General features: G+C 46.5%; 1 protein-coding gene across 1 annotated transcript in view; it reads right to left on the minus strand.

Annotated features, from left to right (window-relative positions):
* Positions 1-15,185, minus strand: part of arhgef4 (Rho guanine nucleotide exchange factor (GEF) 4) — an 87,292-nt gene that overhangs the window by 66,921 nt on the left and 5,186 nt on the right. The gene's annotated exons all lie outside the window — the stretch shown is intronic.

Consider the following 15,185-nt stretch of genomic DNA (forward strand, 5'->3'; position numbering starts at 1 on the left):
GGAGAGAGAGGGAACGCCATGCCAAAGGCTTATGCTGTGGAGTTGCATAAGAATGGGAGCTTATGGGCCCAGTCCCACATAGGAGGCCTGGTGTCTGCAATAAGCAGGCAGCCTTAGCAAACACAAACCAGTGTTACTTCAAGACTGTCATATATTTACTATATTTATATACAGTACCAGTCAAAAGTTTGGACACAAACTTGCCAAGAGTGTGCAAAGCTGTCATCAAAGCAAAAAGTGGCCACTTTGAAGAATCTAAAATATAAAACATTCTGGTTTGTTTAACACTTTTTTGTTTACTACATAATTCCATATGTGTTCCTTCATAGTTTTGATGTCTTCAATATTAATCTACAATGTAGAAAATACTGTATACCTACACAGAATGCAAGGCTTCACATTGTAAGGTAATATAGAGCACGACAGAGACATGTTGTGGGTAGAACATCAAATTGTTTGTTGATTTTGTTGATTTTAGTGGAGTAGTATTCCCCTCCAACACAAATGGTATTGCTCTCTTGCTGCCATCATTACTGCTGTGACTACCCACAGAGACATGAGTCATGAAGCGCACGGATCATGGATGAATACGTCCACAATACGAGCAGTGTGAGAGTACCGCATCGCTCACACTAACACACTTTATTTACCCGGCAAACAACGTGTCATCTTGCACAGTCCCAGCTGTGCAGCGTTGAGCCTACTGAGGTCAGGGACGGGTGGATTCCTGACATAATACAGATACGCAACGTGTAAACATCTTATCAACAAAGAAAGGACAGGCACGTGAAACATTTTATAAACAAACAAAAAAGAAGAGAAAGGCAACATGGAGGCAAGCAGATGTGACCTGGGAGTGATCTGTCGTAGTGGAATATTCATCTCAAGTATTTGTGTTAAAATAAGTCGTAGTGTGTTCATAACAGTTACGCCTCTAACATTACAGCAATTGTGTACGTTCAGTTTACGCATACTGTATTTCATCCATCATACTTATCTGATTTGTTTTAAACGGTCTACTTTTGAGCCTCATCCCGAGGAAAACAAGTCTCTCTGGTAAACATAATGTCCCCCACGAATGATGTGGCCCCCCTCCTTGTGTGAATTGCTTTGGAATTTCAGTTGTTTACTATAGCGCCCCCCTTGGGCCAATCAGTGTCATTTTGTAGATGCTGGATCTCTATGGCGACACGCATCATTCACCCAAGTTTCGTCAATATTGTCCCAGTGGTGTCTGAGATATTGTGTGTGACATACAACCATACGAACGGAAGGAGACAGATCCACAGTCCCCTCCACGATTTCATCGTGGGTAGCAAAAATGAAAGTGGAAAAGGCACAGCTACACACCACCCCCTGCTGCTAGAACATGGTATAACAGCTTGTAAACTCCTTTCCTCCTCCCTCCCTCTCTCTCCCTCTCGCTCTCTACAGTATGTGAATTGGACCCATCATCTGTGTCAAATGAAAAATCCACCTAATGTGTTCTGCAGCCACGCAGTGCTGTGTTTGGTTCGACCCTGAGCACCAGCAACAGAACACATTACATGTTTCTCCTGGCAGAAGAGGATCGGAGCTGTGGCAGTGACTCAGCCTCCTGCCTTCTGCCTGGCTCCAGACTGCTCCTCTTCCCAGAAAGACTAGAATAAAACAGTCATGTGCTGGCTTAATCTCTGGCCCGTCAGAAGTTAGAACCAAGGCAGCTGAGCTGTTCCAAACTGCTGGGGCCTGGGTTTGGATTCCAATCGCCTCAGATCTGAATGGATGGATAGCCCATGGCCATGATGACACATTGAAAGTGGTAGTGAAAACAGGAAATGAGTCATAGTTGTTGGTCGAAAAGTTGACCGATCAGGGAAAAGGATCATGATGTGCTAACCCTAACCAATCTTGGGTTAGGACAATTTATGATCATGATCAGCTTGGTCAACTCCTAATTGTTTGTTTCTTTGGTACCATACGGCTATCAATAGCATTTAATTCAGTAGGTACCAGAAAGTTCCCGTTGTTGCTATTTACCATATTAAATACCATATGCTATTTATAGTTTGATACATTAGATATGGAGACTAGATAACAGATGTAATAGTGTTATTGATTAGTTAAAATCCCCACAGATTCCATCTGACCCGATATAATATTAAAGCAGGTTTAATAGTGCTTAGACAAGCTTATACGTATGTTGAATGAGTAGTCCGGTAATAGCTGAGTGACCAAGGCCAGTGTGTGTGTGTATGTGTGTGTGTGTGTGTGTGTGTGTGTGTGTGTGTGTGTGTGTGTGTGTGTGTGCGTGCGTGCGTGCGTGCGTGCGTGCGTGCGTGCGTGTGTGTGTGTCTGTGTGTGGAGGGGGGCTTCCAGGCTATTCTGAGAAGAGCAGGTGGGTTCTGGCTGTTTATCCATTCACACAGGACAGGATACACTTTAGTATCTTAGTCATCCATGTCCTCCATCTCAGCTATTAACCTATCAGCAGACTCTCAATGTGACCTCCTAACTTCAATTACGCCATAGCAGCAGCTGTTTCTCCCCATGTCACCTCACTTGTGGTCCTCTGTGGCCCAGTTGGTAGAGCATGGCGCTAACAACGCTTAGGTTGTGGGTTCGATTCCCGCTGGGACCATATATACTGAAATGTATGCACTCACTGCAATGTAAGTCGCTTTGGATAAAAGCATCAGCTAAATGGCATATGTTATATATTATTATATGACCTCACTAAGGACATTGCTGGTCTGACAGACAAGCTAAGCATACAGAGTAACCATAACATAGAAGAAGCCAGCTAAAGGTGTGTTCATGGATGTCCTGTTCATCCATGGGAGGGTAATGTACATTTCCAAAATAACTACATTCTCTTTCTCCACACACCTCACACTGTTCTGTCTACAGATAACCATCCGTTGAAATGTTCCTGTTAATTACAGCGCGTTCCACTTGAACAAAGCCAAGCCTTTGTTGTGAGGAACAGGTTGAAGTGTGAATGTCCTTTCGTGAGAGCAGAGGCAGGAGATTATATCAATTCATGTGAAAGTCCTTCCAAACAGACTGGCCTCTATTGTGTGTGTCGAATAACTTTGGAGGACATACAGGTTTACAGGTTCGCCTTCGGTCCCTCGACACAAAAGATCTGAGGGTTCCATGCCAACTCTCTGTACCCATGAGCCTCTTTTCTACTGTGATTGGCCGGTTCTGCGCTGGCAGGTTTTTTGTGCTTTTTGCTTTGTGTTGGTTCCAGTGGGAACGGGCAAGAGGAGAGGAGGAGAACAAGTGTGTTTGTGAGGAGGAATGTCGATTGTTGAATTTCAGACTGCAGCGAGACAGACCGTACCTGAGACCTTTTCTTCACAGAGACCGGACAGAGGGTGAATCTTTAACCAAGAGGGGGGAACTACTATCCTGCTACAATGGCTAACCAATTTGTACATCAAAACTGACCAAATAACTCACCGCAGACAACGATACCGTACATCTTTGAGGGAAATACCCCATTGGTGTTTAGCCTGTTCTTCATATGCCTTGTGTCCTCTGTTCTGTCCACCACAGTACGTTCTACGACAGCACTAGTGTCATTCATGAGATTTCCCAACATCAAAACACACTCCAGCCGCTCTGGGCTAACAACATTTTAGTCAGTAAGTGTCTCCCCTCCTCCTCTATGGTCCAGTGTTTTCCCAAGGGAAACACAATGCCCTGGGGTTATTATTATGGGTAGCCCTGGGGTTGTTAAGGGAGACCAGCAGAGTGCCTTGGCGGTGGCCCAGCTGAAAGTGGATAGGCCTTTCCTGCGTTGCCTCCGCTGCTCTCTCCTCTCCTCTCCTCTCCTCTTGTTTCATCTCATCTTATCTCCAATCTCCTCTCCTCTTCTCACTCTCTATAACCCTCGCCTCTTCTCTGCCATCTCCTCCTCGTCTCTCCTCTCCCCTGTTCTCAGATCGCAGGCCTTGTGTGTGTGTGTGTGTTTGTGTGTTTGTGTGTGTGTGTGTGTGTGTGTGTGTGTGTTTGTGTGTGTGTGTGTGTGTGTGTGTGTAGGTGTGTGTGTGTGTGTGTGTGTGTGTGTGTGTGTGTGTGTGTGTGTGTGTGTGTGTGTGTGTGCGTAGGTGTGTAGGTGTGTGTGGTGTGTGTGTGGTGTGTGTGCTTCCTGTAGGTGATGAGATTGAGAAAGACAGACACATAGGAGTTCATTACAGGTCATTGGCTGGACCCCACAGTTTGTGCAATCACATGTGTCACCATGCATTGTGGCCCATTGTACAGTAGAAAGGTAATAGGATCCACTCTAATTCCTCCTGCCAACTCAGACAAAAGACTGCCAGTGAGAGATAAAGCCAAGATATATCTGTGGTCTTTTCCTCTAAAAACATTACCTCTGAAACACAGTCCGACAGGAGCACAAGTTAAGACTTGGCCTGGGCAGGTTCCAGCTATATTATTTAACATCATTAAACTAACGATAGACATCCGCTTAGCTGTAATGGCTCCAATAGTCATTACTGTCTATATTAAAGTGCAATAGACACTCCTGTGAAGTGACAACCCTATGAGGCTTAAACTCACACACATGCACATGCATACACACACACACATGCATACACACACACACGCGCACACACACACACTCCCCCAGGCCAACTGCGGAAGTTGAGGATTAGCAGTAAAATAGAGATAATGCTCCTCTCTTTCGCAATAAGTCTGTCATGAGAAAGCGCTGAACTGGGAAGTTGTGACCTGATGTAACTGACAGTCTGTAACATTTCCTCCTAAATGTCGGTAAACCAGTAGTTTCTGCCTTCTCTCTATTAACTAATCCCTCATTCAAACCTATGAAGGACACCAGACATCCAGCTTTCCCAGTCTCCCTCTCTCTCTGGCCTAGACCTGTCCAGGCAAAGCCTAAAGACCTAAAGACCGCTTCACCCTCACTACCCCCCCTATACTAACCCTAACCCCAACCCCGAGACCTCTTCTCCCCTGCTACCCCCTGTACAAGTTCTCTCCTGCTAATAAAATAAAAAAAAATTTAAATAATAATAATTAAAAAAAATTAGCCTACTGGCATTACGATTGTCGATGGCCCCTGGTGTGAGCATTGATTACTTTGTCTTATGACTGTTGGAAAGATGATTCTCTTACTTAAACAAATGCATTGTTGTAAGTCGCTTTGGATAATGGAGTCTGCTAAATGCCACAAATGTAAATGTAAAAAGCTGTGAGTGGCCAACACGCTGTTGTGTCCTCCTGGTCACCCAGCTGAGCTTGGCCTGAGCAGAAACACCTGCACTAAGAGGGCAGAAATAGCCTCGTTGTTCGTTAGTTTGTTTGTCTTTGTTTCATGTTTGTTCCCTGTTTATTTTTGTGTCCCTCATCTTATCTCTCATTCCAGACACTTCACTGCTTGCCCTTGTGTGTTTCCCGCCTGTGTGACCGTCTACCCCGCCCTGACTGGATTCACCTGTTCCTCATCATCATTCCCTGTGTGTTTACTCTGTGTGTTTCCCCCCTGTCTCGTTGCCAGTTCGTCTTTGTGCCTTAGTGTCAAAACGTCCCAGCGATTTGCCTAATGATTTCTTGTCTACCTGGTTTTTGATCTTTGTCAGTTCTTCCGAGTTTGTCTTTTGCCTATTTCCTGTTGGATTATCCGCCTCCTATTTGACTGACTACCCGTGTACCATGCCCTGCCTTGCCTACCCCCTTTTTGGATGTCTGCCTCCCTGCTAATTGTCTACCTGTGTACCAAACTCTTTTCTGGAATTAAAGGACTATTCTTTTGGATTAAGCTTTTGTCCCGAGTTGTGTGATTGAGTCCTCTGCCTTGGTCCACGGCCATTACACCTGGCCCAGGGCCCGATCCATGGAGAGGTGTCATATGTAACAAGATAAGGGGTATAAGAACAGGGGTCAAAGTTTAAACCCTCACACAAAGCCTGTGAGCCCGTGAACACATGATGTCATCGTTTCAGCACTGCTGGGGTAGCGTAGCCGCTAGGCAGGGTGTTTGCTGCAGTTTTCCCTTTCACAGCCTTGAGGGCTGTTGTCAATGGAAGGGGCACCAGGGGGTTTTCAAGAAGCTTTTCGACCGTCACTCACAGGGTGGTGGCCTCACACTGAACACACGGTAGCACATGGGCTAATGCTACATGCGAAGCAGATAGGGGCAGGCTACAGAAGTAAAATGGAGCTTGACCTGATGGTGTTTTTGTTTTGCAAGCGGTTAGCAGTGTCTTATAAGCCATCAAAGCATCAAGATTAAGAGTGTGTGTGTGTGTGTGTGTGTGTGTGTGTGTGTGTGTGTGTGTGTGTGTGTGTGTGTGTGTGTGTGTGTGTGTGTGTATGTGCGTGAAGGCATGTGGTAACCTATGGCACTGTGTTGTTGCTCTCTTGTGAAATACGGGACCTGGTCAGACCTTGAAGCGTGAGAAAACCACTCAAAAAAATCCAGCCTTCCTCTTCTTCTCTTCCTTCCTTCTTTGGAGAGAAACAAAGCCATGGTCTTTTCTCTTTGGACGAGAGGAACCTCTTCAGCCCTCCAGGAGAGGAGAGAGGAGCTAGGAGAGGCTGACTTCACTCACTGAAAGCCTGGATAGAGGATGTTTTTCCTCCCTGTATCCAGTGAGCGCCCATCCGTCTAATCACTTAATGGAGCTAATTACAACTATCCATCAACTACCACTAACATCAGTGATGTCCACCAAGCTCTGGACAGAGTCACATCCCGTCAGGCTGTCTCCCTGCTGTTATTCTGCTCATGTCTCGTGCAAGAGTATATCGGATGGCCGGTTCAGTTTACATACTGACATACTTGCAGACATAAACACAAACTCACGCACACACACACAAATATACACACACACAAAATATACACACACACACACACACACACACACACACACACACACACACACACACACAAACACACATATGTTCATGGGCCATGTGCTGGTCCACTGTCTCATGTAACCACATGTTGACAGTAAAACCACGTTATCTGAAATGTAACACTGTGTGTACACTTAGAAGACATAACAAACGGAGTAGCAAGCACTCTCTAATGTGGAAACTTTTCTGGTGTTATGTACAGTTAACATGTTTTTACAGGCAAGACAGCTCCACACAGTCTGACTATTAAAGCCAGAGGGCGGAACCCTTTCATTGATGGTTTATTTCATCTTGGATGTGAAAAGGATCGCTGTGATTCACAGGGTTAGTTGGGGGGTCTAGATGAACAGGAGGAGAGAGAGTTAACTCACAACCACCCTGGAGAGAGTGAGAATGCTCTCACTCTCTCCCTCTCCATCTCTCTCTTTCCTTCTCACTCTCCCTCGATCTCCTTTCGTTCTCTCAGCTCCCTGAAAGGCCTCGGCCCTCTGCATCTCCACAGTAACCCATGGTAACGGTGGGGGACAATCTTGCATATCCGCTCCTTCATTTGCATCACAAGCGGGTGGGGGGGGGGGGGGGGGGCCTGCCTACATGTGAACCTTCTAAAGCATGAACGCTTATGTAAAGATACAAAGAGCCCCCCCATCCGACCACCCTTCTACCCCTTCTTCCCCTTCTACCCCTTCAACCCTTCCATCCTTCCGCTCTCCAAGCACCCACTCAACACTGCTCTTTGTCTCTAGAAGGGAATAATTGATTGGAGAGACATGCTATTGAACTGGCTGGTGCTTCCAGAGTTTGATAAGGAAGACAGGGCTTCATAGGGACACCATGAACCGGCCTCCCCACTTAGGCCCTGTTGGCAGCATGTAGAGGAAGCACTAGCGAGACTCATTGAGATGCTTAGTTAAATGTGGCTGAAGGACATGGAGGTAGAATGTGGCTAATGCTAATGCTAATGCTAATGCTGTTCTCTCTCTTTTTGCGTGTGGTGCGTCTGTGTGGTCCTATATGTGGAGCACTAACGACGGTGACTGGGAATGCTGATTGGTTCATTACTCTACCGTTGTTGGATCCAAAGAAGCATGGCCACCCACACACACACACACACACACACACACACACACACACACACACACACACACACACACACACACACACACACACACACACACTATTTTCACTTATGGTCTGGAAGGTTGTGTTGGAAGTCAGTGGAGCACAGCTCATTACTGTGTAACGCCAGGCCTTCCCAAGACAATGAGAAATTAGTGGCATTCCTCCCATTCACTGGACTCAATGGACAAGAGCATCCTGAAAAGAGGCCTGTCACTCCAAAAATAGGTGTTTGTTCATCACTGTAAGGGTGTGGATACTGCTGAACTGTGTGTGTGTGTGTGTGTGTGTGTGTGTGTGTGTGTGTGTGTGTGTAACCTGTTTTTTTTTCATTCTATTCCTTTCTGTCTTTCTTTCTCTCTCTCTCTCTCTCTCAAACACACACACACACACACACACACACACACACACACATACACACACACACACGTACACACACAGACATTCAACATGGCCTTAACTGGGAGGCCAGAGAAACTTAATGACCAGTCACAGAAACCACAGACCCAGAAAAAGAAAAGAAAGAAAAGAAAGAGGAGTCACTCATTCATTACTACCATCCCTCCATTTCCCTCTCTTTGCCTGGTGCTCAGCCCTCCTGTGTAAGGAACACTTTCCAGAGGAATTTTCTTTGGCCTCCTCCTCAGCCTTTGGCCGGACTAGCGGGAACATCAAGGAAGAACGTTGGACACTGAGAACTTGGAATGTTTTTCTCCCTGTATTTCTACCTCTCCATTCCATCCTGTTTCTCCACTGTACCTCTCTATTTCAGCAAGAGTAAGGGGATGTAGGGGACTGTGCCTCTCTATTTCAGCAAGAGTAAGGGGATGGGGGGTAGGGAGGGAAGTCGAGGGGAGAGAGTGAGGTGGGGAAGTGGGGAAGGTAGGTTACACCCTGTTCTGAAGGTGACCCACTCCCCAAACACATGCAACGCACTGTACCTACTAGAGATGCACCGATCGGCATCGGCATCAGGCCGATGTTGGCCTAAAATGCCGGATCGGGAATCGGAGTTAGGGAACGCTATTTATATGCCATGACGCAAACTGTCATGAAAACATGCCAAAAAAACGGGCGTCGTCGACTGACGGCTGCACAGCTGATATAACAAACAAGTGCTGTGACAACAATAGCAACCATGACCAACCGTGTCTCGATCCAAATACATGTAGCTGCCTGCCACCTGTCTGTCTCCAGAGTCACGATACTTCCCAGGTATGGTTTTTATGGCCTAAAGGTAGCCGAAAAGGAATGAGTTGCTAGCTCCTTACAACCGCACCGACTGTGAACTCACTGGCTAGCTGGCTGTCTGTCTTGCATTACAGTTTAGCAAAAGCCAAGCTGACAAACTCATTAGCTGAACTGTGTTAGCTAGCTATGTTATTTGCTTAATGTCAGACAAAAAGTCTTAGTTTGGTCCGGGTGTGGAATGCAATAGCCAGATCGGTACTCCCTATCGCGATACTCAAAGTTCAGTACTTGGAATCGGTATCGGCAATAAAGCAAATGGTATGGGTGCATCCCACTCACATACATACCTGTTCATCCACTTACATTCCTGACCTAAGGCCCATTCCTCCCTGTTTTTTCTGAGTTGACACAGAGTTCTCCACAAGGTCACAAACAATTCAAGGTCCTGCCATCACTTGCTGGGTAGAGAGAGAGAGATAACGGGGCATGCTCAAAAACACCTGCAAGCGTTACCATGGTGATAACCAACCCCTGTCTCAAACAAGTACAACAACAGGATCAGGTTTACTGAACTCTCTTCAAATTAAATTGGTTTCATTTAACACCCTAACGCTACTCTACCCCCACAGAATGGTTCTCAATCAAATGGGGTTGTAACATCGAGCGAACACCTGTTTCCCCACAAATTCCTCAACAGTTTAAGACAGCACATGTACTATAAATCACAGGTTTGAGAGCCGATTAAGAGACCTGAGGCTGTGTTTGGCACAATGGGAGGATAAACTGTTTATAGAACTCCTTATCTCATTACATGCACATGATGAGGACTGCGGTTTTTGAGTTGGAGAAATGAGGAACACACAGGTGACTGTTTCCTGCAGTCACTATCGTCCGCCCTTCCTCTGGGGGATGGGCTTAATATGCAGTTACGCAAGGCTCATCTGCTCTGCTGCCACACATGAGGCTGGCCTGGGCCCTTGGCTTGGGGAATATGAGCTAACCAGAGGAGTGACAGAGAGAGAGAGAGAGAGAGAGAAAGAGAGAAAGGGGGGGGGGGGGGGGTGATTTATTGTCAGTCAAGAGTCAACTGGAGAAAACAACTCCACACTGTGGAACTGGACAGAAACCATTAGCATAGAGAGAGCTAAAATAGCAGGGAGACAAAATAACAACAAAGGAACGTGAGGGCAGGCCGGGCCCTCACTACGGGCCGCCCAGTCACTGCGGGCTCACTGTGGTCACCTTCTGCCTTAACCTTTGACCTCCGTGGGCTGTTCTAATTGGAGCAGGGGAGGCTTGGCTTGGCCCTGTAGAGAGCTGCTCTGAAATTAGTGGTCGAGCAGAGGGAGGAAACAGAGGAGATTCAGCGCTAGGGCTGACCTGTGGGAACTCGGGTAGTCCATGAATGCGGTGGACACACACTCACACGCACATTCACAGACGCACAAACACACACAGAGAGACAGACTCACACACACACACACACACACATTCAATAAAACAATATGACTTGTCTAGACGCACAATGTCATAGGTGTTCTTTTCTCAATACAATCAATTAGTTGAACCAGCCCAGGCTCAAAGGGACAGCTTGTTCCTCTCTCTAGGCCAACTTCGACCTGTCTCCCACGTCTCAGTTAGAGCATGTAGTTAAGCATGGTGATGATATGTGCCCTTTGTCACTTTGTCTACAATAGGCCTTTTCACCTTTGACCCACACCTGACCTGACCCTGGTGTTTAAGCTCATACAGATCCCCGAAGGTTATTTTGGGCTGTTTGGGTCAAATGCATATGTCATACACTATTCCGCTACACAGAGAGAAACATCACCTCACATTTATACAGACAGAACAGAGACAGGTGTTGGAGAGAGGAGTGCATTAGAACTAACTGAACCCGGATCAGCCCCCTCTATGAGCAACTGCCCCCTATAGCTAGCAGCTCTGACTGCTGAAGGACCCCTGTAGGATGATGTCATACTTGGCTTAGCCGTCCCTGACAGTGCCAGCTCTGTGTGTCCGGCATCCGCACCAGTGACCGCGCACTAAGGGGCTTCACCATTGGACAATCAGAGGGGAACAGACCAGCTCTGCCTCAATGGGGCAGCCCTGGGACTGACAGATTATTCAGTTAACTCTGTCATCGGTTGAAAAATCAGACAGCAATATTGAGCTTCCACTTTTTGCTGCAAATTGCAATAAGCATGATCACGGCACCAATTAGATAAACACGATCTGACCGTATTACATTACTGTACTACTACCGCAGAGCTAATCACGTGTATTAAAACGTACAGAGACACTAACATAGGAGAAAGTGACTTGGATTTGAACCCGGAGCTCTTGACCTTACAAGGCAGTAGTGATAGGAGCAGAGCAAAACACAGCGTGCCTGCACACAGCTTCGACACCAACGAATACTCACCTAAGGACACCATTACAACTCTGCTAACACACACGGGATACACAAACACACACACACACACACACACACACACAGACAGACAGACTCATCACAACTATCAAACTCATCACAGACACCACCGTGCACAGACCAAATGAAAACATTTACAACCCTGCTAACACACACAGGGTCCGTGCCTGAAGATGAGCATGGGAAACAGGCTTCTATCCAATAGTCCATCCAACTATTCCCTTAGCTTAGCTTTGCACCATGTGAAATGAGAACAGTGTGTCAACAGTGTTTTAGAGGCTAGCCAATAGCCCACCCCCTTGACCCTCTTGCATGAGAGGAATGTGAGGGGTTCGCCTCTGGACTCTGATTTAGGGATCACAGGCTGTGTGTGAGTGCACACAGAGTTCTCATAACACCACACATACACACAAACACACACACACACACACACACACACACACACACACTCACACACACATCTCAGGCGTGTTGGAGATGAGAGAGTTGTAACCAACTCTCAACATCATGTGCGCATGCTCTCTGGGTCACAGAATTAACTTAGTGTAGACTCACTTACACAAAAAAGAAACACAGGCTGGTGTCCATCACTCACACATAAACACACACAAATACAAGCAAATCAAACATCACACAAAAGGACCTTGCACACACACACACACACACACACACAGAGAACAAGAATAAACATGTAGAGGGACTTTAGGACATTCTACAAGGAACGGAAAAGGTTCAGACAAACAAAGCCTTAGTATGGTAAATGTTTCCGTACACACAAAACTAACAGCAGTTGTCTTTAGGCTTAGGAAAGGTGTAAGTGTACACTTCCATCTAAATCCCGTCAAGAGTCTCCTCCTGTAATTCAAAACCAGTAACTGACAGAACCCTGAAGCGTGTTTGACTAAAGGAGCACTGGTGTGAACTGCTGCTACAACTCATCACACAAACACAGCACAGTTCAACTATACTGTAGCAGCTATCAACAGCAGCCATTACATAACGCCAGCCCTCGCTGCTCACATAAGCCCCAACTCCTCTCCTTCCATGTCCTACTGTACCACTAAGCCCTTCTCCCTCTGAGATGATTGAACCCATGTTGGAGACTGCTCTCACCTGTGCCATGGTAAGGCTGTGACATCCTCTGTCAGGCTGGGGGACGGAGACGCTAGAGTAGGTGGCAGTCACGGGGGAGGTCGCTCTGGAATCCGAACACAAGTTGCCGTTAACTCCACCAGTTCCTCTCACAGAAGCCGAAACTAACCCAGAGAAACAGACAGACAGCAGCGCTACAGCCTGGGCTGTCTCTGGAGGCAGCCTGCCCAACCCCAGAGAAACACAAGAGGGAAAAAAAAAAGAGGGAGGAAGGGAGGGAACGATGGTGGAAGCGAAGCTGTCCAGCAATTAAGTGTCTGAGAAAGTAGGACCAGCTGGGTAGGTGGGTATGTGTGAGCATGTCTGTGTGTGTGTGTGTGTGTGTGTGTGTGTGTGTGTGGATGTGTGCCAGTGTGTATAACAGTGGGATGGTTGTGATATCCCTCTGGCTACGTTCTCATACAGCAAATTGGTCTAGGTTACACACGCACAGATACACACACACACACACACACACAGATACACACATACACTGTGAGTGTATGTTAGCAGAAGGCTAGCAGCAGGTGAATGGCTCACTAGAGAGCACTGAGGCTAGGTGTAAACATACACACTCAGCCTGTCTGCTAGGCAGCATATGGAAATATATGCCCTCATTAAGCTTAGCATAATAGATGGAAAAACACAGTTCCCTGATGATTTACACAGGCTCCGCCAATTTGGGAAGCAGGGAGGAAAGAGTCATCTCCAGTAAACAGGCTTTATAATGGTCTATTCTTTAAACTTTCAAGGTTGGTTGGCTCTGTACAACCATTGGCTTGATGTGGCTGACACAATGTTGTGCCCCTCAGAGCAGCTTAGACTCTGGCAAAACACTTAGAGCTTGACTTGATGCCATTCCCTAGAGAAGAACAGTGGGGGTACTTCTGGCATTGACAGAGACAGCCTGGCCAATACATCCTAGATGGACACTAACCCTAACCGATCTCCCTACACACACACACACACACAAACACACAAACACAAAAACACACCAACACAAAAACACACACACACACACACACACACACACACACACGCACACACAAAAACACTCCCTGCCCAGACAGGGGGTTATGCTGCCCTGCAGGGAACGTGTGAAAAGTGGCATTTTACTGTGCAGGAAAGGCAGCTCCTGGCACCCACAGCAACTGGCCACCCTTCAGATGACTCGAGCCTTTGAGGTGCCCCCCCCATTAATTCCGATTGCCAACACAAATGCAATGAATTCACCCATGTGAAACAACTACTGTTCAAGCAAAGATGTGTGGCGAACATTAGCCAAGAGATAAAAAGGCTAGTCAGCTCCTACAACGCCGGAGAAGTTTAGAAAGTGAGGGGTTGTCTAGCTGAGGTTACGACTACAAATGCTTTCTCAGCATTAATAGGAACTGAGAGTCAAAGCTAATTGGCTCAGTTAAAAAGAGTGACTTCTCTTGTCAAAAAGTGACGGTTGGTGGTAGGAGATGTTGGTTATTATAGCTGCGGTGTGGTTGTTTCAAAGCAGTGGAGATTATCATGGTGGAATTTAACCCCTTAGCATCCTTAGCTCTTCGCTGGGTCATGACAGTGTCAATTACACAGACTCAATGTCTGGGGCCATTTTTACCCAGAAGGCCCTTTGAAAGCATTGACCAGGGTTTGGTTTGTGTTGGCACGGTGATTCCACCTCCCTGGAAGACCACTAGCTGGCCACTGACGGATACGCTGAAGGATCTGGGGTTTTCAGGTTCATCTCTGGGTCATGGATACTGGAGCCGAATTCACCCCCTCTCACTGCTCCTGGAAGGAGACCCAGCTACAAAGGAAAGGGCGGGGGGATTTTCAGAGCTTATGGAGGCCAGCTCCATTGACTTCTCTTCTTGTGCCTTTGCGTTACGAAACAAGATTTGGCTTTTTCAGATCTCAATGAGGGGTTAAGCCCGTTCAACATTACTGCAAGATCGTAATATAAACCCCCTTCTCTTCTGTATTTACAGGGGGGTTATGTACTATAAACGCCTCTAAGTTTTAAACTACTGTGAAAATGGTAGGATCCAATAATACTGTGAGCATGTGGTTTTAACTATGCGGTGGCTATTTGAAGCCACGTGAGCGTTTGAACACTGCATTTAAAACGCATTAGGAGAGATCCAGCAGACATTACACAGGTAAAAAGAGAACACACACTCCCCCAGCAGCTGAACAGCTAAACAATCCTACAAAGCTGAGTGAGTTGTGACAGGTTTTGACATCTGCTGACAATATGTGAGATGAAATCTTTCAATTAAATGTTCTCTCTCTCTCTCTCAGATGAGGACTGTTGTTCTTGCAAAGCGAGAGAACGGTAAGAAAAAAACAAATTAGGAAACCTGTTATTTTCTTGTCAAAGCAGGTGGGTTGAGAATGAGATCTACTGTAGCATGAAAAGCATGATTCCTTCCTTCCATGTCGATTT

The sequence above is a fragment of the Argentina silus genome, assembly GCF_951799395.1.
Source record: "Argentina silus genome assembly, chromosome: 1".
Classification (NCBI taxonomy): Eukaryota; Metazoa; Chordata; class Actinopteri; order Argentiniformes; family Argentinidae; genus Argentina; species Argentina silus.